At 41.6% G+C, this 21,810-nt stretch overlaps 1 pseudogene; it reads right to left on the reverse strand.

Moving 5' to 3' along the window:
- Positions 1-636: 636 nt before the first annotated feature.
- On the reverse strand, positions 637-1,520 carry LOC100607018 (annotated as a pseudogene).
- Between the last annotated feature and the right edge of the window lie 20,290 nt (positions 1,521-21,810).

Raw genomic sequence — 21,810 nt, forward strand, 5'->3', positions numbered from 1 at the left:
GGACAACCTTCACAACAAAGAATTATCCTGTCCAAAATGTGAAGAGTATTGAGGTTGAGAAACCCTGAGCCAAAGTAACTGAGTTACTACTATCAGCAGAAATGAGAATATGAGAAATGTTTTAAAAAGAAATTTACACTTTTGCACACCCAAATTCCTATAAGTGAACACATACACACACACAATAATACAAAGATGGAGGTTTGAAGAAAATGGGGGAGTGGAAGTTAAAATGGTAGTACACAGCCTAAGACATGTCAAAAATTTTTTAAGCTCACAACAGCACTTTTTTTTTAGGCAAAGAGAAGTCTTGCTGAAAAATTACAAGCAGTCAAAACGTGACTGTTAGTGGCACTATTTTGACCTTGTAGATTTTGCTTCTCCTTGGTCAAAAAAAGGATATGCAGGCTGCACTTTCCCCAGCTGGGCAAAAAAAAGGGCAGAGGAAACTGGAATAGACTTCTACTCTACTGACACTGCTCCTCAGACCCAACATCAAGCTAGACAAGCCCTGGCTGGTCAGTCTAGAGGTTGTTGTTCCACCACTGAGTGACACAGGCCATGCTACATTTGCAAGAAAAAAATAAGCAGGAAAAACAAGTGTAGGTCACTGGGGATGAGCAGGCATCCACCCCTTCAAAACTCTGCATGGAAGAGGTAATCCTTGTAAGAGGCACAGCTTACCAAGGCACAGACCCTCCAGTTCTTGTTGTAGCTGAATAAGATGGTAGTATCCTGGCTGCTTGGTTCAAAGTCTGTGACTCAGCAATGCATTCTGGTATCACAGACCTGGGGATCACCATCAGGTTCCTCTGCCTTGGGGAACCAGATCCGAACCTGGATCGCCTAGCTATGATCGCCTTGATCTTGGGATCCTCCCGGGGGGAAGGGTCCTCAGCCTTGGCCCAGGGGCTGTCAGGAGAGCCAAGGGGACTAGAGGTAGTCACCACAATGCTTTTAGAGTGGCAATACTGGATTAACTTCTCCTGTGTGAGGCACAGGTGGCACTCCATTTGGTTAACTGCTGGCTTATACTTTAACCCAGGTTTGTTTAAGATCTTCTCAACCTGGAGATGGTTGAAGGTGGAGATGCCAGTAGCTTTCACCAACCCTTCATCCACCAGCTCTTCATGGCCACCCGTGTGTCCACAATGTCAGTGTCACTGGGAACCACGTTGCCCAGGCTTAAAGCTGGCTGGCCAGTGAACAACGTAGTAGTCCAGGTAGCCCCACTTAAGGTCACTGGGCATCTTCTGACAGGCCCCTTTCACCAGGCTCTTCCCATGGTACGTGCATGAGAGTTTGCTGATGATGAAGAGCTCCTCATGCTTCACCATCTGCCCCCTGAGCTTCTCCTGAATGGTCACCCCTATCTCATTCTCATTCTCGTAGATGTGGCGGTACCTGATATCAATCGCCACCTTCACAGCCTTGGTCACCTGGCCTGGAGGGGACATTCAGATGCCCAGCCCCAGGATGGCCATCTTGGTGCCATTGTTGAGCACGAGGTGGCTGGCCATGGATGCAGTGCTTCCCAGACCCCTTCCCAGAAACATGCACAGAAACTTCAATATTTAAAGGTTAGGTAGGAAAAACCAGTAAAGAAAGACTTGGAAGAGGCCAGGTGCGGTGGCTTATGCCAGTAATCCCAGCACTTTGGGAGGCTGAAGCGGGCAGATCACAAGGTCAGGAGATCAAGACCATCCTGGCTAACATGGTGAAACCCCATCTTTACTAAAAATACAAAAAAATTAGCCGGGCATGGTGGTGGGTGCCTGTAGTCCCAGCTACTCGGGAGGCTGAGGCAGGAGAATGGCGTGAACCGGGGAGGCGGAGCTTGCAGTGAGCTGAGATTGCACCACTGCACTCCAGCCTGGGAGACAGAGCAAGACTCTGTCTCAGAAAAAAAAAAAAAAAAAAAACTTGGAGGAGGGACAGCAAGGTACAAAAGACACCAAGAGAGTATATATTATCACAACAGCTAAGGAAAAAGGACAGAGGGGCTCAAGAAGGACAGAGTAAACTGTGTAAAATGCCCTAAGAAATCAAGATGTTAAGCTAAATGTATAGATTAGTTGAATTCTGCTTCTTGTCTATTAGGGGAGGTGGGGAGGAATGGGATCCAGAGAACACATGAAAGGATTCGCTTTAGATAGAAGAGATTCCTCCTCCATTGGAACAGGAGAGAAGAGAATAGGTGCTAATACAAGTAGGTTTATAAATTGTATTGTGATAAATTGTGAATTTCCCACTTAGGAAGCAAAAAATCATCTGCTGAAATTGAGAGGAAGAGAAGAGAAGCCAAAGAGTGTGGAAGGTTTGAAATGGCAATTACAGAGAGTGGTGGGCCAGTCAATTAAAGAAACTTGGTAGGATGCACGGGCAGCTTGGAGTGCCCAGTTGAGGCTGGTGACTATGAAACTGCAGTGACAATGGGCACTTGTGTATGATAGCTCCCCAGCACTTCTCAGCTGTTTGATGCAATCACAGAGATGACAAAATAGCTAGATTAGCCAACAGAGGGTTTGGTTAGGATCAGTGGTTATTTAACTGGGATTTGTGTCAGAATCACACTGGAAATTTTTTGGGAACACTCACACACCTGCATGGACTATGCCCCTGAGATTCCAGGCTCCGTAAACCTGATGGTTGGCCAGGACATTTGTGTTCTGAGGAAGTTTTCCAGTAATGTGCAGCAGCAGTTAGGAACCACTAATCAGTTCGGGTGCAACTAAAGAAGACTGACAAGGGAGTGAGCAAGAGTGATATTGGAACAATGGGCAGTAAAGTCTAAGCCAAATTCAAGAGAAAGGTAAAGACACAGCGTCTCACAGGTAGGGATAATATAGAGATCAATAGGTAGGAGATCCCATAAAGTCAAATAACAGGACCTATATAGAAAGAGTGCTTATAGCAAGTCTTAGAAAGGGCAAATTTAGGCTGGGCATGGTGGCTCATGCCTGTAATCCCTGCACTTTGGGAGGCCGAGGTGGGCAGATCACCTGAGGTCAGGAGTTTGAGACCAGTTTGGCCAACATGGTGAAACCCCGTCTCTACTAAAAATATAAAAATTAGCTCAGCATGGTGGTGGGTGCCTGTAATCCCAGCTACACGGGAGGCTGAGACAGAGGAATCCCTTGGACCTGGGAGGCGGAGGTTGCAATGAGCTGAAATTGTGCCACTGCACTCCAGCCTGGGCACAAGAACAAAACTCCATCTCAAGAAAAAAAAAAGGCAAATTTAGAAGACATTTTTATTCTTATCATAACTTTTTATGGAGAAGAAAAAAATAACCTATAATCTCCTGTAAAGCAGTGTTTTGGGGCCGGGCGTGGTGGCTCACACCTGTAATCCCAGCACTTTGGGAGGCCAAGGTGGGCGGATCACAAGGTCAGGAGATCAAGACTATCCTGGCTAACATGGTGAAACCCCGTCTCTACTAAAAACAAAAAAAAAATTTAGCCTGAGCGTGGTGGTGTGTGCCCGTAGTCCCAGCTACTCGGGAGGCCGAGACAGGAGAATGGCCTGAACCCGGGAAGCGGAGCTTGCAGTGAGCAGAGATCACGCCACTGCACTCCAGCCTGGGCAACAGAGTGAGACTCTGTCTCAAAAAAAAAAAATACAAAAAATACAAAAACATTAGCCAGGCGTGGTGGCACGTGCCTGTAATCCCAGCTACTCGGGAGGCTGAGGCAGGAGAATCGCTTGAATCTGGGAGGCAGAGGTTGCAGTGAGCCGAGATTGTGTCACTGAACTCCAGCCTGGGCGACAGAGCAACACTCTGTCTCAAAAAAAAAAAAAAAAAAGCAGTGTTTTCTTGTAAATGATGGCTCAGAAATGCTTGCTATTTCTTTGATACTAATTAAACACTGAAATTTCCACAGATTGATTAGGTCATAGAATGCTGCCCATAGCGGTTGTAAGCATTTCCCCCATTATTCACAGATGTCTTGCTCACAGTGGATAAAGAATAAAAAGAGGAACACACTGTAAGTATGGAAAGAGAAAATCCATGATGAAAAAGGCTGTCCCTACACTGACAGCTGGAGCTCCTGGGGAACCTTTAATCACTTTACCTTAAGCCATGGTTTCTTGTCATCCAAACTGCAAGAGAGTAACACTAAATAAGAGACAGAGGTTGTGACATTCTTATACAATTTATACTTGGCCATTTTCCTGTAAATTTACTTTTATAATTCTCCTTATAGTAAATAAAGTTATCCCTAAAAAAGAACATTATTTTAGGACGGAGGCAATAAGAAGACTTTGAATAATGAGAGCCTTAGAAAATGAATTCGGAGAATTTTCACCTCTGGATAATAAATTATTTAGATAGATCATCTCTTTAATACCAATGAATCTTTAAAGTTGTCTGCTTCTATTTTTATTTTTTTATTTTATTATTATTTTTTTTTGAGATGGAGTCTCGCTCTGTCACCCAGGCACCCAGGCTGGAGTGCAGTGGCGCGATCTCGGCTCACTGCAAGCTCCGCCTCCCAGGTTCACACCATTCTCCTGCCTCAGCCTCTCCGAGTAGCTGGGACTACAGGCGCCCGCCACCACGCTCGGCTAATTTTTTGTATTTTTAGTAGAGACGGGGTTTCACCGTGGTCTCGATCTCCTGACCTCGTGATCCGCCCGCCTCGGCCTCCCAAAGTGCTGGGATTACAAGCGTGAGCCACCGCGCCTGGCCTTAAAGTTGTCTGCTTCTAATTTCAAGAACATTAGCCATGATCTGTGATATTGTCATCCCCCAGCAGCCCTTCTGCCCAACACTACCAACAAGGAAGATTGCTTGCGCATTGGATTCAGTGTCTAACTCCACTGGCATAGTGGAGACTGAGCCTGTGCACTGGCCTGAGGGGCTGAACAAAGTCTGTGAAGAGAAGAGAACACCCTCTGAAAACTGGCCTCCTAGCCTGGCCTAAGGGTGACTTCGCCTGTCACACTCTATGGGGTTGGCCAGTGGTGAAGTAGTCGTCCCTCCTTGTAGCATTCCCTCAGGGACGAGTTTCTATATTAAAATCTAGTGGCTTCCCGAGCTTTGTTTTGTTTTGTTTTGTTTCCCAGGATTGGGTCCAAACTCAATGGCAGAGAAGACTCTTCAGGGTCCAGTCACTGGCTCCATCTCTAGCCCCTCTCCTATCACTTTTCTCTCTCTCTCTGAAGGCTGCACACCAGCCACACCAAGTGACAGTATTTTTGGGTGATAACATGCTCTCATGACTGTGTTTTGTACGTATGTCTTATACGCAACTCCCTAAACCTCCTGGTTGGGAGACAGAGATTCTATTCCCAGCTTTGCCATCAACCATACAGGTGACCTCAGTTTCTCTGTCTATAGAATAAGGGGGTTAGAGGCTTAATCATTGCTAACTTGTGGCCTATGGTTCAAATCTGGCCCCATACAAGCTCAGACAAGCATTTTGTGTGGGTGTGTGTGTGGGTGTATCACCCTCCAGTCCAGCCTAGTCCCCCACTTTCTCTCATCTATACCCAGCACTGTTACATATTTACATCAGTTTCTGGCCCTTAAAGGTACATTAATAGGCCAACAAGAGGCCAGATGATGTCTAAGGTTTCTTCCATGTGAAATAAATTAACTCCAGAAACACAGGCTCAAGCAGATGGTAAATGTGCAAGAAATGCATAAAAGACCTCAGCGTCAGGTACTAGAGACCCTATCAAATAGTCCCGGACTGACACCAAGACCTTTATAAACAATCAGATTCCCTTGACTGATCCCATATGGCTAACGAATTTGCTTTCTTTTACCACGTGGCTTAGCAGGTATTAGCACCATCGCTCCTGGGATGGTCTGCTTTTCCACACAAAATCAAACTGATTTCTCCACAGAACACCTGTTCCTTTTGAAGCTGTAACCCGGTGATCAATAATCTTTATTTTCCTTCCTGAATAATAATTTACAAGAGAGAAAACCGAGGTCCTACTATTTCTCATTTTAACACGGACTAGTATCTGCAAGTTTCTGTTGTAACGGAGGAAATCTGGAGCCCATTTCTCTCAACCACTTGAGTTTGACAGGATCATGAACCACTGGAATTCCAGTCCGCCCCGGGGAAACATGTTGTTCAGACCTGTGATATATGCTCATCTACTCCCAACATCCATTTCCTTTGACATAAAGTATATGGCCTTTCCTCTGACCAAAGCCCACTTCTTCTTAAACTAGTTTGAACTTTTTTTGCACTAAACTGCATGCTGATCAGGTGTGGCAGAAACAAATAAATCATCCAATTTTCCCAAAGAGAAAAGGCTATGACGACTGCCAAAAGGCAGAGGGCTGGATCAGAGGGTCTCTTAAGACCCCTTCTAGCTCATCTGTTTTATAACTCTAAGTTCATTAAAAGATTGTGCCAAAACAGTGGATGCCTCATAGTAATTCATGAATAGAAATTATTACTGAAAAAGAAACATAGGCCGAGCGCGGTGGCTCGCGCCTGTAATCCCAGCACCTTGGGAGGCCAAGGCAGGTGGATCATGAGGTCAAGAGATCGATACCATCCTGGCCAACATGGTGAAACCCCATCTCTCTAAAAATACAAAAATTAGCTGGGCATGGTGGCACATGCCTGTAGTCCCAGCTACTCAGGAGGCTGAGGCAGGAGAGTCAATTGAACCCGGGAGGCAGAGCTTGCAGTGAGCTGAGATCGCACCACTGCACTCCAGCCTGGTGACAGAGCTCCATCTCAAAAAAAAAGAAAAAAAGAGGGCCGAGCACAGTGGTTCATACCTGTAATCCTAGCACTTTGGGAGGCCAAGGTCGGGAGTTCAGGACCAGTCTGGCCAACATGGAGAAACCCCATCTCTACTAAAAATGCAAAACTTAGCCGGGCGTGGTGGTGCGTGCCTAGAATCCCAGCTACTCAGGAGGCTGAGGGAGGACAATCGCTTGAACCCGGGAGGCGGAGGTTGCAGTGAGCCAAGATCGCACCATTGTACCCCAGCCTGGGTGACAGAGCGAGACTGTCTCAGAGAAAAAAAAAAAAAATGGAAAGAAAAAGAGAAATGTAATTGTCTATAAATACATTAATACACCTTCCTCTCCAAAAATGAAAACAGAAAATCATTGAGGATGTTCACATGGAGACAACAAATTCTGGACATCAAAGGAAAGGTCAAAGTAACATGGGGCTAGAATATGCAGAGTGGTGCCCAGAGATTTGAGAATTATGTTCAGGTGATGATCTACAGCTCTGGAGACTCCAGACCTGAGATCCTCGGGATGATTTATGACTGCAGAGCTGTGTGCAAGAAATTTATTTGGAAGTGGAGCAAAGAAAGATGAGCTAGTGTCTCAATAAGTGCTTGTAATCCTCTGAGAAATAGCTAAGTCCTTTTAAAATTTATAACAAATATATGAACATTTCGGATCTTGATTACCTCTTGGAAATGAGTACATACTGTGACTGAAAAGATAGGGTGGGAATACATGCAACCAGAATTGTGGTGGTTTTCAATTAATCGCATTCCTTTGACAATTTATCTTTTATTTCTGAAACTTATTTGGCTAGGCATTATATCAACTAAGAACTCTACAAGTTGACTATATGGTATAATCACAGAACTACATTCTAATAACTGTTCATCTGCACAGCAGTCAAAAGGGCTGCTTTGCACGTACGTGGCAAAAGAGATCAATGTGAGAAAGGGAAAGAAGAGTGAATGGGAGGAAGGAAGGGAGGGAGGAAGGCAGGAAGAAAAAAAAAGTTTTTTAAGTTAAGCAAATTGTTAACTTATTCCATCTCCAAAGTTGAAAAAGATCAGACAGTTACTAAAATAAAAATTTCCCCCCAAATCTATTTTGGTTCTTCTTTTTTTAATTTTTTTCCTCTGTTACTTTGGTAAGTTGTACGTTTTGTTTCTATAATTTAGTGGCTACCCTAGAAATATAATACCATACTCACGCTTATGAAAGACCAAAGTGAATGAAAATCTTTACCATATTCTCAAATGATGCAAAGCTTAAATTGTGCTAAATTAATAAAACCTATGGAAAGAAAAGAGAGAAGGGAAGAAAATAAAGAAGGAAGAAAGGAAAGTGGGGGGAGGAGAATACAAGAATCGAGAGAGAAATTTTCTGAAAAGATGTTTTAAAGAATGGCCTTAAGAAGGCAGACATCAAAGTCCTACAGATAGGGTAGAATAAAATGGGAGCTCAAAAAGAGAAAGTGGTTTGCCCAACATCACACAGATAGGAACAGAGCCAGGACTTGAACAAAATCTAGTACCCTTTCCCATAATCTCATGCTGCATCACTAGAAACTGCTACTCACTGTGTGTGGCTTCCAAAGAAGTCCCAAAGGCAGGCTAGGTGTGGTGGCTCACACCTATAATCCCAGCACTTTGGGAGGCCAAGGCAGACGGATCACCTGAGATGGGGAGTTCAAGACCAGCCTGACCAACATGGAAAAACCCTGTCTCTACTAAAAATACAAAATTAGCTGGTCATGGTGGTGCACGCCTGTAATCCCAGCTACTTGGGAGGCTGAGGTAGGAGAATCGCTTGAACCCAGGAGGTGGAGGTTGCAGTGAGCCGAGATCTCGCCATTGCACTCCAGCCGGGGCAACAAGAGCGAAACTCTATCTCAAAAACAAAACAAAACAAAAAAGAACTCCCAAAGGCTACTGCTAAAACCCCTTTGCAGGGTTTGCAATGTTTCCTGCCACCCTCACCTCCTCCCCACCCCCAAAAGAATGACAGCATTGGCAAATTGATCAAATAGATGTATTTGCAACCAAACAGAACTAAAACAGACTTTCATTCCTAAATAATAACCCTGGTGGAAAAGAGTCTACATGACTGATGGCCATTTGGAAAACTTAGTTTTTCTTTATAAATAAACATCATTAACTATTTGCATGGTACATCCAGTGCAAATCAAACATAGGTGATGCCAATGAGCCCTCTTAAAAATGCCTTTTTCTGCTTTACCCATCCTTCTCTATATAACCAGCTCCTTGGGAAATCCAAGTATACACTGGTATGGCATAAGAAGCCACACCTTGGCCTTCCACTTCATTTCTTTTTCCCTAACATGAAATGGCTGCTGTCAATTTTAACAGCTCTAAAATTTTTCTACCTGTGTTATTGCATTACAGTTGTACATTACAGTGAAATGTACATTACAGTGAAATGAAAAGGAGCTTTTGAAAAATGTCTGGATGATTTTATGGATGTTGCTTCACGAGGATTTGAACTAATTTTGTCATGGGAGAAACTGTTTTAAGGTAATATGCAAAATATGTCTGTATTTTAACTATTAAATTCAAAAAAATATTTGCAGCATGTTTGCCTTGTAGTTTGGGTATATTTTTCCATTAAATGTACACAAGGCAATAGAGTAAATTAATCCTTTGAATTTAAAAAAAATTCATTTTGTTTCAAAATTGAGCCCAAAAAAAGATTCCAGAATCTGATTTATTAGCTAAAGTTTTAAGGGATTAGATACAGTTCTACTCAAAAATCAGGGGAAAAGTACCACAGTAATGAAATCACCTTGTATGAAATAAACTATATTACATAAAACTCTACCAATGAATAAGCATCAGGAAAAACATTACACAGTCATTAGGGCCACAAGGCTGAGGGAAATAATGGTAAATTCAAATGTTTTATAGTTTGAGCTTAGTCACACTGGGATTCATGAAAAGTGCAAAGTAAAACAACTGAGCCCCCATGTCTGAAAGTCTAATAATAACTATTATAGTTGCCAATTACAAAGCACTTACTATGCTAAGTACCTTACACACATTATCCCATTTAATCTTCACAAAACTTATGAAGTGGGTAATATTTTTATTTCATTTTCATAGATGTCTAACTAAAACTTAGAGAGATGGTCCACAGTCACTCAGATGATAAACAGAAAAACTCCTGCGTTAAACCATGTCTGACTCCAGAATATGAATTCTTCATTATTGTACAATGTGAACTTTCTACTAAAGAAATCCATTGTTCATTCATTCAAACACTTCTGTTGATCAAACAGCCAGCAGAAGTTTTAAAAAGTAATCAGATTTGTTTTTTATAAAGCTTTGCAGTGGAGTAAGGAATGGACGACGTGGAGGAAGAGATTGGTATCAGGGACACTGTTTCGGATGCTACTGCAGCAGTCTGAGCAAAACGTGATGAAAACCCCTACTTAGGCAGGGTCAGTGGAGATGCAGAAAAGGAATCAACTTTAAATATATTTTTATAATAATGTTAGTAAGTGTAGATGAGAAACTGCATAGTTAGAGGTGAGGGAAAAGGATTTATTAAGGATTACCCTGTGTCTTCTAGCTTGGAGCCTGAGTGATACCATTGACAGAAGGGAGAGTACAGGAAGACAAAAAGGCTGGGAACAAGCTCTTGAGGCCAGTGGAGACGATGAATTCAGTTTTGGTGCCTGAGGTCATTCAGTTACGTGTGCAGAGCTAATGATCGTCATAAGAGTCATTACCATGTGGATAGAGGTTAAAATCAAGGGAACAGGTGAAATCACTCAGGGAGGGTTTATAGTGTTAGAAGAGAAAAAAAAAAAAAGTAGTAGCTGGAACCCTGTGGAACACCAGCATTTAAGGCCTGGGCAGAGAAAGAGGAGTAGGCAGGAGATTCACAGAAGCAGAGGACCGAGTGGTAGGAGAACTGAGAGTGCTGTACTCAGGAAGCAAAGGGAGGCAGTGCAAGAAGGAAATGTACAGGGAAGCCAAGCAAAAGAGGATCCAATATAGCTCTTTGGATTTAGGCATTAAAAAGCCATTAGCACAGTAGAAATGGAGCATTGGAAGTCAGTGTCATCTCAGACTCATCAGAGCCTGTTTGGGATTAGAAATAAACTACTTTTGTGCTGGAAGAAGGCTGTCAGAGTCTTACTATGGTTCTTAAAAAAATATAGGCCAGACAATTGGTGTTCCTACAAATTCAGAACTATGTGGTTAGCTGATTCCAGACAATGGCATTGCTTGATCTGTTTCCTTTTTAAATTTTAATTCAAAGTCTTAAAATGAGACATCTTAGTTAATAAATGCTTGATATCCCATAGTTGTTTTTATATAAGCCATAGGAGCATGCTATATACAAAGAATATATGTCCAGACACCTTGATTAATTTAGTACTCATATTATTTCAAGAGCTCCATCATTCAGAACTAGTCCTGACGGGACAGAAAACGTATTTTTGTTTATCAGCTAAAATGAAGCCATCATATGCCATGAAAGAGTATCAGTGACCCACTGGGCCTGCCAGTTTTTCAATCACGTGATTTGTGATTAATGTTTAATTTGGGGATTCTCATGATCTAAAATTTTGTGCATTAAAGTTTATTGTATACTGTACAATTTTAAATTGAAATAATTCAAATTCACATAAAACGCACCCATAGTGTTTAAATTCATGTTACTTTATATGTTAAATGCCTAGAAAGTCTTTTTAAAAGTTAGTATTTGACAAATTTCACAGAGAACACATTTTTACTTTACTATATTACTTTTAAAACAAGGTTTTTTTTTGTTTTGGTTTCGTTTGTTTTTTTGTTTGTTTGTTTGTTTGTTTGATTTTTAGACAGAGTCTTGCTGTTGTCAGCTGGGTCTGGAGTACGATGGTGCAATCTTGGCTCACTGCAACCTCTGCCTCCCAGGTTCCAGCAATTCTCCTGCCTCAGCCTCCCGAGTAGCTGAGATTGCAGGCACCCGCCACCACGCCTGGCTAACTTTTGTATTTTTTAGTAGAGACAGGATTTCACCATGTTGGCCAGGCTGGTCTCCAACTCCTGACCTCAGATGATCCACCTGCCTCGACCTACCAAAGTGCCAGGATCACAGGAGTGAGCCACTGAGCCTGGCCAAAAACAAGTTTTATGCAAATGTAAGATGTATTAGTATTATCTTTAATCAAAATGTTGAAGTCACTTAATAACACCTTACTATTTGATATACTCTTCTAAGCTGATAGAACTTGCAAGGCGTTTGTGTTACTTTGAGCTAATCTTCACTTTGACTGAGCTGCCTAGCCCAATCCTGTGTTTTATGTGAAGGACATAAATTATGCTGTTTTACAGTTGAGACACTCGGTCTCTGAGAAACTGAAAAGAACAAGTTGAGTTATGGGCCAGTTAGAGATTAAATCAGACAAAGAATGGACAGATTTTTGTGCTTCCAGCTCTATTATTTCCTTCTTTGTTACACCACAAATAGGCTGCCTCTCTACCCGTAACCAGCTCTACCAATTTGATGGAATTGAGTTGTTTATATATAAAAAGAAGTCCTCATCTTGTCATTTTCACTTGCAGCAACTAGTAAGATAACTATCTTACAAAACCTAGATCTAGAAGTATCTGTTACCTCAAAATTACATACGCCAATGATGTGTAATAGGTCAATATTAACATGTTAACAAAGTTAACATTGATGTTGACTGGAAATAAAATGGCCACATGAAGCAAGTCCAGATGCAAGCAATCTGTAGTCACACAAAATAGGAGGGCTCTTTAAAGTTGGAAAGCCATTTAGTTCGAAGTCCTCGGAGGAGATGACTTCAACAACAGCAGTTGAAACAGAAGGAAAAAAAAAACCTTTTCATTCACGTTCCAATTCTGCAAAGACTGAATTCTAACTGATTAGAGGGCATGTGACAGCCAAATGAGTTTGAACAATAGAACAGAGTGTGGTGGAGGGATTCAAGTTTGGGGCTAGAAAGCTGGAGTCTTGAATTTTCTTTAAGGCTTTGCCAATGACCTCCAGCCTGGCTTTACCCTAATTATTTATGCCCCCTCTTTCCCTCCAATGTTACAATCCCTTTGTCTATAGAAATCACAGAAAATTATTTGTAGCATGCTTTGTACAATGTATGCTGAGATAGCAAACTATGGTAAAGAATTCTGTTCATCCTAGCTGGAAATAAATGACAGGCTAGACCACCCAAAGGTAATTTGGAACATCGGTAAATTTTTAACAAGTAATTATCATCTTTCCCTCTTTTACATTTTATTGTGAAAAAATCAGGAAGTACAAAAAATAAAAATAGATAAAAATTCACCCATCATCCCTGTTGATATTTGGGATATGTCCCTTTAGTCTGTGGTGTGGTGTGTGTGTGTGTGTCTGCATGTGCTTGTGACACACTATTAATACATACACTCTTAAAGAGAAAAAAATGTGTTTAGTAAATTACAATCATACTCTACATTGTACTTTCTAGCTTGTATTTTTTACTTAATAGATAATATCAACATTTTTAAAAAAATAATCTTTGAGGACTTTTTGGTGGCTGCCATATTAATATGCTAATTGTACATAATATTATTTAATCAATCCCATCTTGTTGGATATTTAGGTTATTCTCAACTATTTGTTATTAAAAAAACCCTGTATTAAATATCTTTAAATATGAATCTATGTTTCTAATTGAGTACATGATTAAGATAAGTTTTGGTTACTGAAATCACTGAATGAAAAGATATGAATATTCTGGGCTCTTAATATATATTACCTGATGGCTTTCCAGAAAGGTTATACCAAATTACACTTTAGTCAGTATTGTATGAGATTATACAATTCCCTAAACTTTCTCAAATAATGCTGCTTTCCCTTTTTTCATCTTTAATATTTGATAGGTGTTTTCAAGCATTTTTAAAAATTTATTTTATTATTAATGAGCAATCTTATTGAATTGGGAATTAGGATAAGTATATGTGAATTTTTCATTGAATCTCGTATTTTTCAAACTTGAAGACAAGATCTTTTATCTCATCAAAAGAGTGTCTTAGAAGAGCAAACTTCTGGCTTATACTTAAAGAAGAAAATAGGAACTGAAAGCCCCTGAGGATACTCAGATTTCTGCCAATGGTCCAGAACAGGGATGGCAAGTTTATGCAAATATATAATGCCTTTGTTCTCCCTCCTTTCCCTCCGTTAACTTGCAGACATCACTAATTAATCATGATGCTATTTTCGCAGTGAGCCTAGATGTACACTCAGAATTCTTCCCCACACCACTACTGCTGATATGAGCTATTATCTCTCTTAGATGGCATTTAAGATGAAACCAATTTGCCTTCCTGGCCCAGAGAGCAACCTACATTTCCACAGGAAAAGATAAATGCAGGGAACAGTACAATGTTACATGGCTGCTAGTCTCTTCTTCTGATCTATTTCTCTCCCAAATATACATCATAGAAATGCAGTATTAGCTACATATAAATTTTTCCCATTGTATATATTCCATTAATGTATACAATGTGCTTAGGAAAGTTCTCACTCCTTTTCCATGTCCTCCTTAATTTCTGAGATACTACTCCTTGAAGATACTCAGTAAATTCCTGTGGCTATCTAACAATGTAATTGTCAGGATTCTATGCTCTTAGTAAGTCTAGTTCTCTTCAAAATCCATATAAATCCTTCCTCCAAAGTTTGCTCTCACTAGCCATCATTCAGTTATGTTTATTCTCCCTTCCAATCCCTTTCTATTTTAACGTCCCCTTTTAATGCTGTTGTTACCATTCCCTGAAAAGATACCATTTCATGGGAATTGGAATGGCCATGCCTGAGGCAAGTCCATTAAATAAGCATGCAAGAGTGTGAGTTCTGTGTAAAGCATCTTTAGAGAGAAATAAAATCATTCTTACATAGACTATCTATCTTAGAGAAATGGTGCTCTTTCATTTTGCTACAAAAGAAGTGAGCAGCTGGTAAATAGTAGATAATAAGAGCTGCACTTTCAATGAACAACAGAAAAGACCAAGGTCAGAGGAACTGATGAGGAACAGCTAGTCAGCCTTTCTTATAACGGAGCTTAGCCTGGCTCCTAGTCTTTGCCTCTCTCTTCTGCCAGTAGCCCACCTTACCTATGACCAATCCTGAGCTTAGGCAAGAAGAATTTTAAGATGTTTCTGTTCCATTTGAAATTAGTTCATCTGGCTCTGACCTTGGGCATAACTGATCATGAAACTTCCCATTATTCAATGTCATTCGTGTACTTAACATTTTTGAGCACCCATTATGTGCCAGACACAGCAGTAAACAAGATAGACATAATGCCTGCTAGAGGCAATACAAGGGATAGTTTCGGGAGGCCTTAGATATACCATAATCTCCATTAGCCCTTTCCTCAGCCCAAATAAACTCCTAGTCCTTCTTTGTTTCTGTTTTTGTTTTCTGAGACAGGGTCTCGCTTTGTCACCCAGGCTGGAGTGCAGTGGCACAAACACAGCTCACTGCAGCCTTGACCTCCCCTGCCCAAGCGATCCTCCTGCCTCAAACCCCCAAGTAGCCAGGACTACAGATGTGTGCCACCATGCCTGGCTAATTTTTGTCTTTTTTGTAGAGATGAGGTTTCACCATGTTGCCCAGTCTGGTTTTGAACCCCTGAGCTCAAGCAATCCACCTGCCTTGGGCTCCCAAAGTGCTGGAATTACAGGTGTGAGTCACCGTGCCTGGCCACTCCTAGCCCTTCTTTTCACTAGATTGTCACTCAGATTCTCTCCTGTAGAGATATCGGAACTACCACTGGTCTGATTTTTGTACTCATAGAACTTAGATTTAGTGGGTCAGGCACCAACAAGTAAGCAGTCAGTGACAACCCAGTACTGCTCAAGCTCTGACTGTGGCATTACATGGTGCTGTGAATGCTCAAGGACATCAAATCCAAGTGTCACAGAAATGACATCCAAAATGAGGCCCGTGGTGGTTAATTTTGTGCAACTCAATTAGGTTAAGCAATGCCCAGATAGCTGGTAAAACATTATTTCTAGGTGCATCTGTCAGGGTGTTTCTGGAAGAGATTAGCATTTGAATCAGTAGAGTGAGTAAAGAAGATGCGCCCTCATCCATGTGGATGGATATCATCTAATCCACTGAAGGCCTGAATAGAGCAAGAAGGAAGTGGAAGAGTGAATTCTCTCTCTCTTCTTGAGCTGAGGAATCCATCTTCTCCTACCCTTGGACATTAGATCTCCTGGTTCTCAGGCCTTTGGATTCCAGAACTTGCAGCAGCAGCCCCCTCAGTTCTCAAGCCTTTGGCCTTGGATTTGGACTTATACCATCAGCTTCTGTGTTTCTCAGGCCTTTGAACTTGGGCCAAATTACTCCATCAGCTTTCGTGGTTCTCCAGCTTGGAGATGGAAGATCGTGGCACGCCTCAGCCTCCCTAATTGCATGAACCAATTCCCATAATAAATCTCCTCTTACCGATCTATGTAATCTCTCCATCTCTCCATCCATCTAACGTATTGTTTATCTGGAGAGCACTGATAGATACAAGACCTAAAGCACGGTATGACTTAGGTAGCAAAAGAGGCAGGGGAAAAGACTCCTAAGCAGAAGATTCAGTATCTACCAAGGTCAGAAGGAAAGAAAATATGACATATTCTAAAAACTGTTAGTTTGGGAGGGTAAATGTGAGGAGTGAAGGGTAAGAGAAACAGAGTAAATCTCAAGAGACAAGGATGGGGAAGTGGGCAGGGCCAGTCCAAAGAGGGCCATAAGCCATGCTATGCAGTTTGGACTCTATCCTTAACTAGACAAATGGGAAGTGAAACCAAGTTTGAAGCAAGCAAATAAACTGATCAATTTGTGTTTAAAAAGCCCACTCCGGCCACAGAAGTGAGAAAGGAGAGGAGGCAGGCAAAGCTTTTGAGGAGGAATTCATCAGGAAGCTGCCACAGAGAGTAATGTGGCTGGAGCCAGGGTAGTGGCGATGGGGAAGGGAAGAAGTACAAGGGGTTGTATTAGTTTGCAAGGGCTGCAGTAACAAAGTGCCATAAATTGGGTGGCTTAAAACAACAGAAATGTACAATCTCACAGTTCTGGAAGCTGGGAGCTTGAAATTCAGATGTCGGCAGGGCTATGCTTCCTCTGACAACTCTGGGGTGAACCTTTCCTTGCCTCTTCTAGTTTCCAGTGTTTTCCAGCCGTCCTTGTTTCTCCTGGACTTGCAGGTGCACCACTCCACTCACATGGCTGTCTCCTCCCTATGTGTCTTCACATCCACATTCCCTCCAGGTGTCTCTCTCTATATCCAAATTTCTCCTTTTCATAAGGACATCAGTTATATTGAATTTGGGCTCACCCTAATGACCTCAGTTTAGCTTGATTACCACTGTAATCTTATGCTTACCTTCTGAGGTCCTGGGGATTAGGACTCCAACATATCTTTTGGGGGGACAAAATTCAACACATAACAGGAGTTCTTTTTTAGTCCAAGCCCCATTTTTCCCCTGATGCTCTGGGTCAGATGGATGCCTTGTCCCCTGGGCCGGAGCCCTTGTCCTCCATGATGTGGCACTGCCTGGTTCTTCACAGCCCTTCTTCCAAAGGCTAGAGATGGGATCCTTGGGACTTTCCTACTAACACTGCTTGCCAGTTCAGCTCTCAAAATATTGTCTGTATCTGAATTCCTCAGCCAAGGCTCTGTCCAGCCCCCACAATGCCCCATTCCCAGGATGTGACATTCCTGTTGCCAACTGACTTTCCTATCAGCTGTCATCTATTTTACAACCCACTAGATCAGTATTTCTCAAAGTGTGATCCAGAGACCACCTGCAGCAGAATCACCCTGGAGTATTGTTTAAAATGTGGTTTATTTTGTTCCACATAACCCCACTGAATCAGAATCTCTCTCTAGCTGTGGGGTCTGGGAATTCATGTTTGTAACATGCTCTGCTAGTGGTTTTGGTGAACACTCCAGGTTATGCATTCTGCTTACCTGGCTTCCTCCTAGCATTGCTGCAGGGTCTGCCTCTGAGGGTTGGCACTGTGTCTGTAAGTAGGGCTCATCCCAGGCCCACCTCCCTTTCTAGTCTTTCCCATGCTGTCCTGGTTAAGTTTAACCATTCCAAATCACCAACATGGATCTCACAACCAGAGGAGGAAGAATAGTCTTGAAATAAACTATTCTTATGAAGAAAAGATGCAAGTATTGGAATTTCACTTGACCTGATGAGGGCAGGTAATTACACACAACTGATGAAAATTCAATGAGAATAAAGTTATTTGTTGATGGGCTCTAAGAATGCCCAGAAATGAGGTGGCTCACACCTGTAATCCCAGCACTTTGGGAGGCTGAAGCAGGCGGATCACACGGTCAGGAGATCGAGACTATCCTGGCTAACACAGTGAAACCCCGTCTCTACTAAAAATACGAAAAAAATAGCCAGGTGTGGTGGTGGGCGCCTGTAGTCCCAGCTACTTGGGAGGCTGAGGCAGGAGAATGGTGTGAACCGGGGAGGCAGAGCTTGCAGTGAGTGGAGATCGTGCCACTGCACTCCAGCCTGGGCGACAGAGTGAGCCTCCATCTCAAAAAAAAAAAAGAATGCCAAGAAAAATTTAAAACTGGATAAGGTATCAACAGCAGAATAATATAATGATTAAGTATATATGTATATAAAATATTATGATATATAACATTATATATATTATACATGTATAAAAACATAAAATCGATAATGGTGATAGACTATCCAGAGCCCTGACTGCTTCCCTCAACCCTGAACATTCATCACCACTCTAATCCAGAAGAATCATAGTTCTCAATCATCTGATATTTAAACAAGGAAATATACCTTCTGATGGTTTTAAGGATTTGGAGTTTTGAGTTTGACTCCAGTATAAGTGTGTACATGATAGATAGAAGTATGCAAAAATGCTCATTTTTAAAGCTCAGTTCACACGTAAATTTTTAGTTTTTCTTTGAGGGATTGAAGTTTCAACTCTATTTAACCCCCAGAAGAGAGCAAGCGGCAATCCCAGTGCAGAAGCAGCACTCCTACGGGTGCCAATAAATATTTGATGATGTTGATCATTTTCTTGCCCAAGGCTGAGAGAGTATCATCAACGGAGGTATAAATGATCGTCTCCCCAATGGTTTGCTCTTATTTATGCATAAAACTCATCTCAGACTTTCACTTGTTAATAATGTTATATGTTGTAATGGTAGAGGGTTTTCTAAGTGCAGATGCCTACCAGTTGTATATAAGTAAATCCTTCAGTATGGAGAATAGAGTTGGGAAACTCCAGAACAATGCATGGGTTGACAGAATGATTGATTTTACATTTAAATCGATGGAAGAACTAACGTAATTATTCAGACGGATTAAGCCAAAATAAACCAATTTGGTCTACAATTATATGTCCTGAATATTTTAGTTAAATTGGGCTGTTATTCATTTCATTTGCTCATTTTATAAAGATGAACCCACCATAATCACACTGTTTAAAGAAAAAGATGCTTCCATGCAATTTTAATTCACCAAACTAGCATTTCTAACAGCAACAACAAGCAGCCTATATGCAACCAACATTTGCTATGCATTGTTAATCAGTTTTTAAGCCTACCTTCATAATTAAAAAAAAAAACACCTTTCTTGATGTTTATTCTGCCTTCTTTAAACAGTTGATGCTAAGGTGAGGGTGTTTTTTTGTTTTTTTTTTTTTTTTTTTGAGACAGAGTCTCGCTGTCGCCCAGGCTGGAGTGCAGTGGCGCGATCTCGGCTCACTGCAGGCTCCGCCCCCTGGGGTTCACGCCATTCTCCTGCCTCAGCCTCCCCAGTAGCTGGGACTACAGGTGCCCGCCACCTCGCCCGGCTAATTTTTTGTATTTTTAGTAGAGACGGGGTTTCACTGTGTTAGCCAGGATGGTCTCGATCTCCTGACCTCGTGATCCGCCTGCCTCGGCCTCCCAAAGTGCTGGGATTACAAGCGTGAGCCACCGCGCCCAGCCGAGGGTGTTTTATAGTAATAGGCAAAGCCAGAGGTTGTTGAACCTCTGATACTATCAGAGACTTGACAAAATTTACTTGAATAGGAGGAGGCTTATCTTTGCTGCCTTCTCACCTCTTTTTTGACCCTGAGCCTACCATCTACACAACACTTTCTATACTGAGCTTCAAGTTATCATCCACTGTGCAAAACCTCTTATTGAAACCCCATTCAGGTTTCATACCCCACCACCCTCTCCAAGTATCCTATAAAATAATATATATAAAATACTGCCATTCTCATTTTCCAACTCCATTTCAAAAACATTTTCCTTAGCTAGAAATGAATAAAATCTAGCTGATGAAAGTAGATCACATTAATGCTATATTGTAAAAGAGTATTAGATTAAATATGGAAGAAAAAGAATAAAATAGGCTTCTCAGTGGCCCTCTCCATGGTTATCTACTTTCCCATGACAGATAAACAGGAAGAACAACTGGGCACACCACCTGTGAAAGAATGCCTCCCACCTTCCTGTTTACTGCATACTTTGCAATACGCTTTCTGACTGGTTAATCTTAGCCTTCTAATATGAATGTGACTGTTCTTTGATGATCTTATATGTAGACCTCAGAAAGAGTTACTCTTTCATCTACTCCCATGAAATGGTCCCTCTGAAACCCAAACAGAATGTAAAAAAGCTTTGATTTTTACTTCATTTTGTCTACTCTTATACATATAATAATCTTTCTGGTTTTAGATACTGTAGGTAATTTGGGAATCCCAAACTATGTAAATAACCACACCCTTCTCTAAGTTTCAAATATCCACAAACTAAACTACTTCCATAAAAGACCTTTTGGAAAGAAAAGGCCAGCACTGAAAATGTGTGCTGTTTTTTCATTGAACTCAATTTAAAAATAGCCCCATACCATGTTGTCAGTATTTGTTTTTAATGTGCAGCTATAAAAGAATTCATTGGGGCAAACAAAAGTTGAGTTTTAAATGGCCAAGGCAAGGCTAGGCCTGGTGGCTCATATCTATAATACCAGCCCTTTGGGAGGCTGAGGCAGGAAGATCCCTCAGGCCCAGGAGTTCGAGGCTGCAGCGAGCTATGATGGTGCCACTGGACTTCAGCCTAGATGCAGAGTGAGAACCTGTCTCAAAAAAAAAAAAAAAAAAAAAGGTTGGGGGGCAAGGTAATCCTTGTGTGTGCGTGTGTGTGTGTGTGTGTTGCAAACTTTATATATTTAAAAATTGTGCCGGCCGGGCGCGGTGGCTCACGCTTATAATCCCAGCACTTTGGGAGGCCAACATGTGTGGATCACCTGAGGTCAGGAGTTCAAGGCCAGCCTGGCCAACATGGTGAAACGCCGTCTCTACTAGAAATATAAAAAATTAGCTGGGTGTGGTGGCACACGTCTGTAATCTCAGCTACTCAGGAGGCTGAGGCAGGAGAATCACTTGAAGCCAGGAGGCGGAGGTTGCAGTGGGCCAAGATTGCGCCATTGCACTCCAGCCTGGGTGACAGAGTGAGACTTCATCTCAAAAAAAATAATTGTGATGTAGTGTCCTTTAGATATCTTCTTTATTTTTCAATGAGATACATTGGGTTAGGTTCTGTTTTAAAGTGTGTCTGAGCCTATAGAAAAGAAATAAAAACAAAGGGCAAGGATACCGGTTCCAGGCAAACTTTAAACTCTAAGAGCAAAAGTTACCAAACTGGCTTAACTTAGTGTCAGGCCAAACTCAGTTTAGGGACAGGGCCATGATACAAAACAATAACTGCACAAATAATATTTAACAAAGTAGCATTTTGAGTGTAAGTCTGAATTACTGTGGGAAGAAAAGTTTATAGCCTTTTTTTTCTCCATGTTGAGGTTTATCAGCAGAGTTTCACAATGGGAAAAAGAATGTAACTGTCATATCATAAACTGCATTTATACAGAAGAAATAACGAGCTTCATCCTGAAGATAAACAATTCAATACATAAGCATTTCAAGCTGATAAAACAAGGATAGATCAAGAGCAATCCACAGCTAAGCACTCAAGAGACCACAGGTAGGAATGCAGCCTGACCCCAATGCTGAATAAGAGGAACATTTGAAGTATT

This window comes from Nomascus leucogenys, chromosome 1a (genome assembly GCF_006542625.1).
Source record: "Nomascus leucogenys isolate Asia chromosome 1a, Asia_NLE_v1, whole genome shotgun sequence".
Classification (NCBI taxonomy): Eukaryota; Metazoa; Chordata; class Mammalia; order Primates; family Hylobatidae; genus Nomascus; species Nomascus leucogenys.